The sequence below is a fragment of the Tursiops truncatus genome, chromosome 9, assembly GCF_011762595.2.
Source record: "Tursiops truncatus isolate mTurTru1 chromosome 9, mTurTru1.mat.Y, whole genome shotgun sequence".
Classification (NCBI taxonomy): domain Eukaryota; kingdom Metazoa; phylum Chordata; class Mammalia; order Artiodactyla; family Delphinidae; genus Tursiops; species Tursiops truncatus.
Window position 1 is genome coordinate 11,680,016 of NC_047042.1, and position 13,191 is coordinate 11,693,206.

Below are 13,191 nucleotides of genomic sequence, written 5' to 3' on the forward strand. Positions count from 1 at the left end.
AAAAAAACAAAAACGGACGGATAGAACCCTAGGACAAATGGTGGAAGCAAAGCTATACAGACAAAATCTCACACAGAAGCATACACATACACACTCACAAAAAGAGGAAAAGGGGAAAAAAATCATAAATCTTGCTCTCAAAGTCCACCTCCTCAATTTGGGATGATTCGTAGTCTATTCAGGTATTCCACACATGCAGGTACATCAAGTTGATTGTGGAGCTTTAATCCGCTGCTTCTGAGGCAGCTGGGAGAGATTTCCCTTTCTCTTCTTTGTTCTCACAGCTGCCGGGGCTCAGCTTTGGATTTGGCCCCGCCTCTGCGTGTAGGTCGCCAGACGGCGTCTGTTGTTCGCTCAGACAGGGCGGGGTTAAAGGAGCTGCTGATTAGGGGCTCTGGCTCACTCAGGCCGTGGGGAGGGAGGGGCACGGCGTGCGGGGCGGGCCTGCGGCGGCAGAGACGTTGCGTGACGTTGCGTGACGTGCGTGACGTTGCACGAGCCTGAGGCGCGCCGTGTGTTTTTCCGGGGAAGTTGTCCCTGGATCCCGTGACCCTGGCAGTGGCGGGCTGCACAGGCTCCCCGGAAGCGGGGTGTGGATAGTGACCTGTGCTCGCACACAGGCTTCTTGGTGGCGGCAGCAGCAGCCTTAGCGTCTCATGCCCGTCTCCGGGGTCCGCGCTGTTAGCCGCGGCTCGCGCCTGTCTCTGGAGCTCCTTTAAGCAGCGCTCTTAATCCGCTGTCCTCGCGCACCAGGAAACAAAGAGGTAAGAAAAAGTCTCTTGCCTCTTCGGCAGGTCCAGACTTTTCCCCGGACTCCCTCCCGGCCAGCCGTGGTGCACTAACCCCCTGCAGGCTGTGCTCACACCGCCAACCCCAGTCCTCTCCCTGCGCTCCGACTGAAGCCCAAGCCTCAGCTCCCAGCCCCGCCCGCCCCAGCGGTGAGCAGACAAGCCTCTCGGGCTGGTGAGTGCCGGTCGGCACCGATCCTCTGTGTGGAAATCTCTCCGCTTTGCCCTCCGCACCCCTGTTGCTGTGCTCTCCCCCGCGGCTCTGAAGCTCCCCCCTCCGCCACCCGCAGTCTCCGCCCGCGAAGGGGCTTCCTAGTGTGTGGAAACTTTTCCTCCTTCATAGCTCCCTCCCACTGGTGCAGGTCCCGTCCCTATCCTTTTGTCTCTGTTTATTCTTTTTTCTTTTGCTCTACCCAGGTATGTGGGGGGTTTCTTGCCTTTTCGGAGGTCTGAGGTCTTCTGCCAGCGTCCAGTGGGTGTTCTGTAGGAGTTGTTCCACGTGTAGATGTATTTCTGGTGTATCTGTGGGGAGGAAGGTGATCTCCGCGTCTTACGCTTCCGCCATCTTCCCCAGCAATTCCAGCCTGCTTTCCAAGGCATCCATTTTTTTTTAACCTTTATTTTTTTTCATTCAATAACTTGATGTCATAACTAAACCACTCAGCACACCACTGTGAGATGAGTGGATGAAAAAGCACAATCTATTTGAATATAGTTTTTAAAGAATGATAGTGACCTTCATCAAGCTGGATTTTTGATAGTAGTTTTTTTCTAAACTTGAAAAGCTGTTTCTCCATAAAATAGTGGAATCAGCCTCAGAAGCTCTTTGGACTGATGTGCTATACATTTACCATCTCACTCCAAGGTAAAGTGACTGCAAACGCATTTATTGTACCACTTTCCAGAAACCCACAACAGAAAGCTCTTTTATTTGAAAAGGCAGAAGGACCCCTTTGGCCCATTGAGAGGGTACAAAGGAAGCTGAGTTAACTGTCAGTAAAGGAAAGTGTTGGAAGATATTTCTAATCATTATAGTTATGCATGGCCTGTAATACTTGGCTTCCAAGTTTTTTTTTTCTTTCTTTTTTTAGCTTTTGAGTTAAAGAAATGAATTCAATTAAACATATAACATAGTGGTGAATAGAATAACTTCTAGGTTAGGTAACAGAAATTTTAGGTCAGCTATTTAGTGGTACTGTGACGCTGGGCAAATTATTTAACTTCAATAACCATGTTCCTTTCTCCCCTTTACTTTAGGATAAAAGTAATATTAGGTAGATATTTTTCCACTGGAAAGACATCTGGTTGGTAGAGCTCAGTGTCTGGCGTGGTGAGTTTACCATTGACCCCAGCTAGAAATATCTAATTATGTTTTTATGGTTCCACCCTCCAAGAGTGAGCAGAAACATGTCCTTCAGTTAGACCCTTGGCCCATGCGTTCTAGAACTTGAGTTCTGACAGTTTCCCCACAGGATATTTTGAGAGTTGATGTTGTTGCCTGCTATGATGTCAAACATAGAGGGTTATTGTTTTTGACCCAAAGGGCTTTCTTTAATAACCCTGTTATAACTATCTTTTTCAGCTTAGTCTACCTCTTGAGGTAACAAATTCTATTAGTTTAATATGTGAATTAAAGTAATACCTAGTTTTGTTGAATTGATAGAAACTGAAGTGCCTCTTATAGAGAATTCTTTTTCATAATTGAAGAAGAGTCTTTTAAATACTGAAAAAGAAAATAGGGCAGGTTTGGATATAAGGAGTAGACATGTGACCAAACAAGTTTAAATAATAAGGACATTTGTTGCTCATGTAACTTGGAACCAAGTTTTCTGGCATAGGGTGATCATGGCTCGATTTCTTTATAATTCTCTAATCACTTCCCTCATCGGTATTTTGACTTTGTCATCAGGTTCATGGTCTCAACAAAGCCCTTAGGAAAAACCTGGGCATTATTTATTCATCTTCATTTGCGTTCAGCATAGAATGCTTCCCATGGCTTTGTTTTAAAAGCAATGAAGAAATTTCAGAGAAGTTAGGGTGAGTAAATCTTTCTTGGTGACTTTCTGGCCCAAGTGGGCACAGGCCAATCACAAGGACAGGAGACTATGATTGACTAAGACAAATCAGAACCAACTTTCCGAGAATGGATCAGTTCCCTAAATTGCATTGCTGCTGCCTATGTGGGGTTCCTAAGGTGAATGGTAGAGACTCACACGTCACAGGTACCAAACTTTTATTTCCATGTTCTGGATGGAAATCTTTATACCGTGTCCCCGCTCTCCATATCCTGAAATAGACTACACTGATCATAATTTAGCCTTTTTTTTTTTTTAGATGAAGAGGCAGAGATTATTATTCAGTGATAATCTCATCAACTACTATTTAGGTGGGCAGAGCTGGTTTGCTCTTTAACTGGTTCACGGTTCTTTTGGAATTTTATGGCTGCTCTTCTGAATATTTTGTCTCTTCAGTTGCTGTGATGTTAACGACTTAAGTTCTTGGGGCAGATGGCCTTCCTTTCCCAACTTTACTCTTTTTTAAAAATATTTATTTATTTATTTATTTATGGCTGCATTGGGTCTTTGTTGCTGCACGCGGGCTTTCTCTAGTTACAGCGAGCGGGGGCTACTCTTCATTGAGGTGCGTGGGCTTCTAATTGCGGTGGCTTCTCTTGTTGCAGAGCAAGAGCTGTAGGTGTTTGGGCTCAGTAGTTGTGGTGCATGGGCTTAGTTGCTCCACGGCATGTAGCATCTTCCCAGACCAGGGATCGGACTCCTGTCCGCGTTGGCAGGCAAATTCTTAACCACTGCACCACCAGGGAAGTCCCTACTTTACTCTTTCTACGAGAAGAAATAACACAGAAAATCTTCTAATGGATTCCACTTAACTGACTCTGGGATTGAAAGATGATCCCAATTTCTTGCATAAAATACATTGTCTGATATCCTCAGAATATTGAGTACTTACAGCTCGTGGGTCACTCTGTACATTACCTGTGCAATATTTGCTCTCACTGGTTGAGTTGTATGCTTACAAACTTGTGTTTGTTCCCAAATCTGTTTATGCCAGTTGTAGTTGTGATTGTATTACATAAAAACTTGAAATCTTCTATACAGTTAAAGGAAAATCACTAAAAACATGTTGTGGCTAAATTAGCCAGGGGAGAGACAGCTGCAGAAGAATGAAGAAAAATGACAAACTATGAAAAGATTCTACAGTCATAAAATTGTGCAGGGACCTTTAAGTTAAGTTCTTATTCTACTTTAAAGACTCCCAAACTGGAAATGGTAAAAGATGCATTATAAATGCAATTCATACAAGAAAATGGTGGCAACCTCCAATCAGTAGATCCACTCGCAAAAAAGAAGACCTTGGCTGTGTGTCAAAAGCTTGGGGAATTCAGGTACAATGACGTACTTTAAGTTAAAACCAAATGTTAAAGGTACATATCCTTTTGTGTAATTACTCTCTTTAACCAGCTTCTTCTGTTAACCAACCAACTCCACATCAGGCAAGAAGGCTTTTACGGTCTATTGGAGAGATGAAATTGTGGAGGTATGCGTATGTGCACGGTGGGGCAGGAGGGCGGCTGTTGGGTTACGGGGGTAAGAACGCTGCGTCCTCACCCAAAGTACCAAGACAATCTCTAGAGGTGATCACAAATCATATAAATGTATGTTGTGTATCACCTTAGAATAACTACTCAAAAAAAGCTCACAATGTTGAAAAGCACGTATCTTTGGACAGCAGAATTGTAACAGTTGGAGAGGAGGAGGCTACCTACAGGGAAGTGATGTTTGCGTTATACACTTATTCTGATTTTTTAATGGCATGCAAAGTTTACTCTTATGAATATAAAAATATTAACCAGGAACATCTACCCATCCTGATATTGTTGATGTGGCAGCCAACTTCCAACATCACCCCCAGTGAACCTTGCGTCTTGGTATTCTCACGCTTGTGTAATCCCCTCCCACATGCCACACTGTACCAGGGTTGATCTGTGTGATCAGTAGGATACTGCAGAGGTGATGGTGTGTCACTTTGGGGATCAGTTATAAAAGGGCCTTTGGCTTCTATCTCTCTGTCTCCGTCTCCCTCTTCCTTTCTGTCTGTCTCAGATCACACACTTTGGGGGAAGCCAGCTGCCATGTCAAGAGAAGCCCCATGGAGAGGCACGGGTGGTGAGGAACCAAAGCCTGCTGCCAACCTCTTTAAGTCTCATTCCTTTTTTATACGTTTAGATAATCATACCTTCCTCTTGAGTCATTGTGGAGTTTAGATATAAAATATACAAAGTTCAAAACAAGAAATAGACCCTCAATCATAGCTGACTTTATCATTAATATTACTGATATATTTATTAAACTTATCCAAGTCATTCAGCTTTTATGTGGCAGAAATAGGATTTCAGAACAGTTCTATCTGCATCCTCAACCCGTTGCCTGTCCGCTGTACACTAGTGTCAACTAATGCCCATGAGAAATTTGGGTACATTTTTCTTTTTTTTTTGGTTATACATTTGTGTGGATTACAGGTATCCCTATAATTCTCCTCCAGTGACTCCTGCAAAGAAGGGACCTCCAGTTGGGTCAAGGGGATGCATGAGAACATAGGAGCAGAGTACTAAAGGACAGGGAAAATTCTGTGGTTACATACTCATAAGAAGAAAGAGAGAAAAGAAAAGAAATATGGTGCATGTCAACTCAGAGTGAAGAGAATGGAGGAAACGCCATGTTAGAAAGCTTTCGAATAAAGAAGCAGGGGGTGGAATGATGGGGGGTAGGTGAACAGTTGCAAGGAGAGAGAAGCTAGATGTGCTGTTCTGGGGGAGTGGTTCTGATTAGCAACATGGATAAAGATCTTCTTTAAAAAAATTTATTGGAGTAGAGTTGATTTACAATGTTGTGTTAGTTTCAGGTGTACAGCAAAGTGATTCAATTATACATATACATATATTCATTCTTTTTCAGATTTTTTTCTCATATAGTTTATCACAGAATATTGAGTAGTGTTCCCTGTGCTATACAGTAGGTCCTTGTTGGTTGTCTGTCTTATATATTGTAGTGTCTGTATGTTAATCCCAAGCTCCTGATTGATCCCTCCCTTCCACGTTTCCTCTTTGGTAACCGTAAGTTTGTTTCTGATATCTGTAAATCTGTTTCTGGTTTGTAAATAAGTTCATTTTTTAAGATAGATTCCACATATGAGTGATATCATATGATATTTGTCTTTCTCTGTTTGACTTGCTTCACTTAGTATGATCATCTCTAGGTCCATCCATGTTGCTGTAAATGGCATTATTTGGTTCTTTTTTATGGCTGAGTAATATTCCATTGTGTATATGTACCACATCTTCTTTATCTATTCCTCAGTCGATGGACAAGTTCTTGATGTACATCACTAGGAGAAAGATCAACCAGAGTGGATTCCTTCCTGTGGATTTGAACCCAGAGTGTGGGTGGTGGCCAGGTTTGCAGTGAGGTAGTTAGGGCTAGGAAAGTTGTCAAAATTGAGCCAGAAATACATGACCAGTGTTGATAGGAAGACTGAAGAGCTCATCTTAGCTGGGAGGTGGAAATGGGGTGAGTGGAGCAAATGAGCAGTGCTCCCAACAGGGAGAGATCAGAGGAAAGGCTGAAAGAATCAGAAGGATGAGGCAACGTGAAAAGCCCACGAGGAGCTGCTGAATAATTATACTTGGTGTTGTGAGCTGAGTCTCAGGAGACTGGCTGTTTTATTTTGGTTTTAAGGAACATATACCTAAATATGGTAAAAAAAAAATAAGTTGTGTGCTTAAACTATTGGATGAGCTGAATGGGATAAGACTTGAGGTAGAGGCGTCTGATGTCAGTGGTACAGAATCTGGGAGAGGTCCATTTTTTCCTCCCCTGTACTTGGTCAGCAACCACAGTTCACTCTGGTGTCCTAAGGATTAGAACACAGCCCACAGGGGAAGACAGCTGTACCTGGTGGGGATGGTCCTCTCTGGGAGGACCTGGCAGGATAGGTAACAGAGAGACACTTCGATGAGATATTGAAGAAGAAGAGAGAGTGCAAAGATTTTCATAAGCCCAACTGAGAAGCAGAAATGACATGCAATAAATGCTGTATCCACTCCAGAGTATGAGCTTCCTGATGACAGGAGCTCTGTCCACCTGGCCCTAACATCGAAGAGTGTCTGACACAAAAAGCCCAATAAACGCTTGAATGAATGAATGAATGAACGAATAGCACATTTTATGAATCTGTCCAATATGGTTGGGTACGTATGTCTGATCACAAGAGAAAGAGATCTTGGTTCAGTGTAGATGTGGGAGTAATTAAATCAAGGCTTTGAACACAATTCCAAGGACAGACTGAGAGACAGGAACCTACAGGGCATCAAAATTCAAGGAGTGAGCAGAAAAGGAGAGGACATGAAGGGTCTAAAGATGTGGCTGTAGCAGCAGGAATAGTGCTAGGAAAGAATGGTGGAGAAATCATGCGTAGAAGAAAGGAGTGCTCAAAAGGGACAAATGCCCCAATAATAAAAAGACCCAGGAAGATACTGACTGAAAAATACCTGTTGGATTTAGCAACAGGGAGGTCATCTGTAACTTTGGGGAGAGCCATTTCATTGGAGTAATGGAAGCAGAAATCAGATTATTCTGACTTAAGAAGGCAATGGAAAATGAAGACATGAATACAGTGAAAGTATTGTTTTAATGAGCTTAGCTGTAAAGGGGAGGAAAGCCACCAGACAGCCCTAAGAGAGGAGCAGAAAATGAGAGATAGCTTTTTAAATGAAAGATTTCAGCCTGTTTGAAATTTTAACCCAAATTTCAAATTGGACTTCCCAGACTCTTTTTTTCCCCCCGTGACTCTTGTGATCAAAACAAGATTGACTTGAAGTCCATCCTCAAGTAGTTGTGGTTACTGCTTGGGGTGGGGATTATTGATGGCTTATTTTCTTATGGTCTGACCTCATTTTTAGCTTCCTCAGTCATCACTGAATTGACCAGACTGGAAACTTAGCCCCTCCTCAAGTTTGTTAAAATCTATACAAGTTGGCAATTTGGGGGCATTTAAGGGGTATTGTTGAATGTAAGCTATTATCCATTTTCTACTGCCAAAATAAGCTTAAGTTCTACTTTCTAAGAGTCTCTTTCTTTCTTTAGCTATTTCTTGGTTCTACGCACTAAAGAAAAATCCTTGCTCAGTCATCTTTGGGTTTGATCATACATGACCTTATTATTATAATAATAATTAATATTATGAACATAAGATCCTCCTCTTCCAATAGCCCCTTGAATAATGGTTCTTCTCAATTGGCCATGTTTGCCTTCTGTTTTATGCTCCTTACCGGAGACTTGTAAACCATCACCATGTAGATCATGTCCAGGTAATACAACATTTTTCTTGACCTGCACAGTATTTTTTAAATTAAAGTTTTAAATTTGAGATATTCATAGATTCACATGCTGTTTTAAGAAATCGTACAGAGATCTCATGTACCTTTTACCCATGTTCTCCCAAGGGTATGCACAACTCTGGACAATAGCACAATCAGGATATGGACATGGATACAGTCAAGATACAGAACAACTGTCTCACAAAAAGATCCCTTCTGTTGCTCTTTTATAGTGCCACCCACTTCCCTTCCATTCCTGTCCCTTAACCTCTGGCAACCATTAGCCCATTCTCCATTTCTGTAGTTTTGTCATTTCAAGAATGTTATAAGAATGGAATCACACAGGATGCAACCCTTTGAGGTTGGCTTTTGTTCACTCAGTATTATTCTCTCAAGTTTCATTCAGGTTCTCCTGGGTATCAGTAGTTCATCCTTTTTTTATTGCTGAGGACTATTTCATTGCATAAATGTACCACAATTTGTTTAGTCATTCACCCAGTGAAGCACATCTGAATTGTTGCTAGATTTTGGCTATTAGGAATAAAGTTGCAATAAATGTTCATTTTGTAGTTAGATAAACCTTCATTTCCCTGAAATAAATGCCCAAGAGAGCAATTGTGGGTCATATGGTATTTGCTTGTTTAAGTTTATAAGAAATTGCCAAACTGTACCATTTTGCATTTCTACCAGAAGTATATGGGTGATCCAGGTTCCCTGCATCCGCGCTAGCATTTGGTGTTGTCATTTTTTTATTTTAGCCATTCTGATAGATTGGTAGTGGTATCTCATTGTAGTTTTAATTTGCTTTTTCTTGATAGCTAATGATGTTGAGTACCTTTCAGTGTGCTTATTTGCTATGGATATACCTGCTTTGATGAAATGTCTCTTCATGTCTTTTGATTGTATTAGCTTTTTCACTTTTGAGTTTTGAGGGCCCTTTGCCAGACACATGGTTTGCAGATATTTTCTCCCACTTTGTAGCTTGTCTTTTCATCCTCTTAATGGGTTCTTTCACAAAACAAAAGCTTTTAATTTTGATAAAGCCCAAGATATCAAATTTTCCTTTTATGGATCATGGTTTTAGTGTCAAGTCTAAGAATTTTTTAGCCCTAGATCCTGAAGACTTCCTCTTATATTTTTTTCTAAAAATTTTCTAATTTTGCATTGTACACTTAAGTTCACTATCCATTTGAAATTAATTATTGTATAACACACAATACTTAGGTTGAGTAGTGCCTGTGTTCGTGTCCCAGCACCATTTGTTGAAAAGGTTAACTATCCTCCATTGAATTACTTTTGCATCTTTGTCAAAAATCAGTTGGGCATATTTTTGTGGGTCTGTTCTGGGTTCTTTGTTAAGTTCCATTGGTCTATGTGTCTTTCCTTCTGCAAATACCTCCCAGTCTTCTTTACTGTAGTTACACAGTATATCTTAAAATTGAATTGACTGAGTCCTCCCACTTTATTCTTTTTAAAAACTGATTTAGCAATTCTAGTTTCTTTGCCTCTCATATAAGTTTTAGAATAATCTTATTTATATCCACAAAAAATTTTATTTGGATTTTTTAAGTATAGCATTAAGCTTGTATATCAATTTGTGGACAATTGGCATCTTTACTCTGTTGAGTCTTCCAGTCCATGAACACAATATGTTTCTCCATTCATTAGATCTTCTTTGATTTCTTTCAGTATACAAGTCCTGTGCAGGTTTTGTTAGATTTTATCTAAGATTTTATTTTTTGAGTGACTGTAAATGGTTTTGTATTTTTAATTTCATTGTCCACACATTTATTGCTACTACATAGAAACACAATTGATTTTTGAATATTTATCTTGTATCCTGTGATGTTGATGAGCATACATTTTAGTTCTAAGAATATTTTGGTAGATTCCTTGGGATTTTCTACATATACAGGCATGTAATGTGTAAGTAAAGACAGTTTTTCCCCCCTTCCTTTATGATATGTATGCTTTTATTTCCTTTTTTTTCCTTATTGCACTGGCAAGAGTAAGCTAGTTGAGTTAGAGTCAAATAGAAGCAAACATTTGTATCTTGTTACTGATCTTAGGGGAAAGCATTCACTCACCATTAAAATTATAATGTTAACTATAGGGTTTTTTTTTTCATATGCTTCATCAAGTTAAGAAAGTTCCCCCCTGCTTCTATTTTTTCAGAGAGTTTTTATCCTGAATGAGTATCGAATTTTGTCAGATGCTTACCTGACATAGCTTCTTTAAAATCTTTGTTAGATAATTCTAACATGTCTGCCATCCTGATGTTGGCATATATTGATTGCCTTTTTTTCATTGAGTTTGAGCTTTTCCTGGTTCTTGGTTTGATGAGTGGCTTTCAGTTGAAATGTGGACATTTTTATATTGTCTTATAAGACTCTGGTTATTAAACCTTCTGCTTTTGCTGGCCTCCACTGACACTCATTCTGCAGGAGAGGAAGGGGAGCTACCTTGTTACTGCCAGGTGGATGTGTGAGTCCAGGTTCTCCAGTCAGCCTGATACCCAAGGTGGAAAATCCTTGTTATTCCTGGGTGGGGTGACAGCTCCATCTCTGCATGTAGTCTCCACTAAGACTCCACTGCATGGTGGCCTTATTACTGTTGGGTGACAGTGACAGTCCTCACTCTCTACTAGGCTTCCTATGACACCACCCTATATCAGGGAAGAGGAGGGGTGCCTCATTACTGCCCAGTGGGGTTGGATGTCCAGGATACCCATGTGGTGTCCACTGATACAATAGGACTGGATGGAGCTCGCTGTTGGTTGGTGGGGATGAAAGCCCTAGCTCCCTACTTGGCCTTCTCTGATCCCACCCTGTCAAAGGTATTGAGGCACCTTGTTACAACTTCATGAAAGTAAAAGTCTAGGCTCTCCACTTGGCTTTAGCTAGCGTGAGTTGGGGAGGGGCTACAGTTTTTTCTGTGGTACTTTACTAGATGCAGTAGGCCAGTCATTGTCTAAAATTTTCTGACTTGATAGGCTTCCCCTTTCCTGCTCCTTTGATTGGAAAGAGCAGGCTTTGTTGCGCTCTTTTGTCTGTGTCTGTTGTTGTTTCCAGGTGGCCAACTTCTTCAGCCCCAAGTCTGAGATGTATGAGAACAAAGAAAACCCTGGAAACTTCCCAACATACTGCTCCTCTCATTCTAAGGTCCTGATAGATCTGCCTTCTTCTTTCTACCTCTAAGAATTTTCCTAAGTTTGTTTTATAAATAATGTACAGGGTCTTTAGCTCTACTTAGTGTAGGAATAAGGAAAGGTATGTCTACTTCATCTTCCCAGAAGAGGAACTCTGCTCCCCTTAACAGTGTTTTAAATTCTTGTTGCTATTCCCAAATCTAGATTGCTCAACTAGACCCATCCACTGAGCTCCAGGCAGGTGAGTTCACCTTTCTGAATGTTTTCACCTGTATATCCCGTGAGAAACCTAAATTCAACATGAATATATGGGCTCCCCCGTGGTTGCTCAACGCTTCTTCTCAATAACTCATCCTGGTTATTATCACCATGTGGCCATCCAAGCCAGAAACCAGAAATCACTCCTACATGCCTTTCTTTTCCTCATCTGCCATGTCTTATCCAACCAGATATTTAGCTCACGCCTGCCTCTCTCACCCATTACTTCTGTGGATGTCTCTTTTTTCAGGCTCCAGTAAAACTTAAAATTTATAATGTCCAAAAATGATCAATTCACATCATCTTCTGTTCTAATCATGCTTCTCTTCCTTGTTCAGTTTTAATTAATGCCTCCCTCATTTTCCTATTCCCTATAGTTAAAAATTTTACTGCATTTTCTACTCAAGTTTGCCCTGTATCCAATATTTCCAAATTTTGTCAATTCTATGGTGCCGATACCTCTCCCATCGGCACCTTCCTATATGTTTCCACTGTCATCATCTAACGCCTCAATTTTAGTGGAACTATGTTTATGTCCAGTTCTACATCCCATCTCATCTATATTATTGCAGTTGCCTCCTAACTGGTCTCTCCTCCAGTCTATGGCAATCCTTCACGTACAATGCAGGTAGGTTAATTTTCCTGAAGCTCTGTTTCTTAACTTGATTCTCTTGCTTCAAGACCTCCAATGACTCTCTATTGAATCATGTCCAGCGGTTTTGGTTTGATGTTCAGGATCCGCCACGCTCGCTTCTTTTATTCTGAGTTTCTTCTCCGGGTTTTGTTTATTTCTCTCCCCTGGACCTGGTAGGTCCCCTGCAGCAACTCCAGGCAGGTTATGAATGATCAGCTTAGCCTGTACCACTGCTTTAATTCAACAGCAGCACAGATCATGTTGTTTGGTTTATTACTTCTGGCCTTTGCTACATGAAATGTGAGGTGAAAGGGGGAAGAAAATATAACAAAGCAAAGATGAGTGATGTGAGAAGATGTGGATAAAAAAAATCAACTCTGTGTTGAAGCGATCCTCATGTAAACAAGAGTGCTGTGTAGTTATTCTTCACAAGAAGAGGAGGAAAGTATAGGCTTACAGTGAGCCATGCAAAAGACTTCAAAGATAGGAACACATCAGTTGGCAATAAATATTTATAAAATGAGACTTAGGTATTTAGACCATTAGCCTGCCACATACTTCTTTCACACAATGAAATATGAAGCTTGAATCATGATAAAGACAGGCAGAACAAATAATAGAGGACCTAAATTTAGGCTTGGGTAAATATTCAGGTTTATTTTAAAATATGGATCTATGCACACAGGCATTATAGACAAAACCAGATTTTCAAATGGCCGCGCTGTTTTTCATTCATTTCCCTTTGTTTTTACTATATTTTTATGAACGGAAAACATTTTCTCTCAATTCATTGTATCTTTTCTTTTGTCTTATCACACTTCATCATATCCATTATGACTAGGACATTCTTGCCTTGTAAGGTCATGAGATTCATTTGTTAAAATAAAGGAAAGAAGAACTTGAGGCTGATTTCATCCAAACCAAATTTTCAGACTTTCGTCAAAGTCTGTGCTAAGTGATTCCCAGCTAA

General features: G+C 40.8%; 1 long non-coding RNA gene across 1 annotated transcript; it reads left to right on the forward strand.

The window, feature by feature from the left end:
• Positions 1–2,768: 2,768 nt before the first annotated feature.
• LOC141279454 (uncharacterized) lies at positions 2,769–12,216 on the forward strand. The gene is made up of 3 exons (XR_012333706.1): positions 2,769–2,825; positions 11,534–11,570; positions 12,160–12,216. It is a non-coding gene; the product is annotated as an uncharacterized lncRNA (long non-coding RNA).
• The last annotated feature ends 975 nt before the right edge of the window (positions 12,217–13,191 follow it).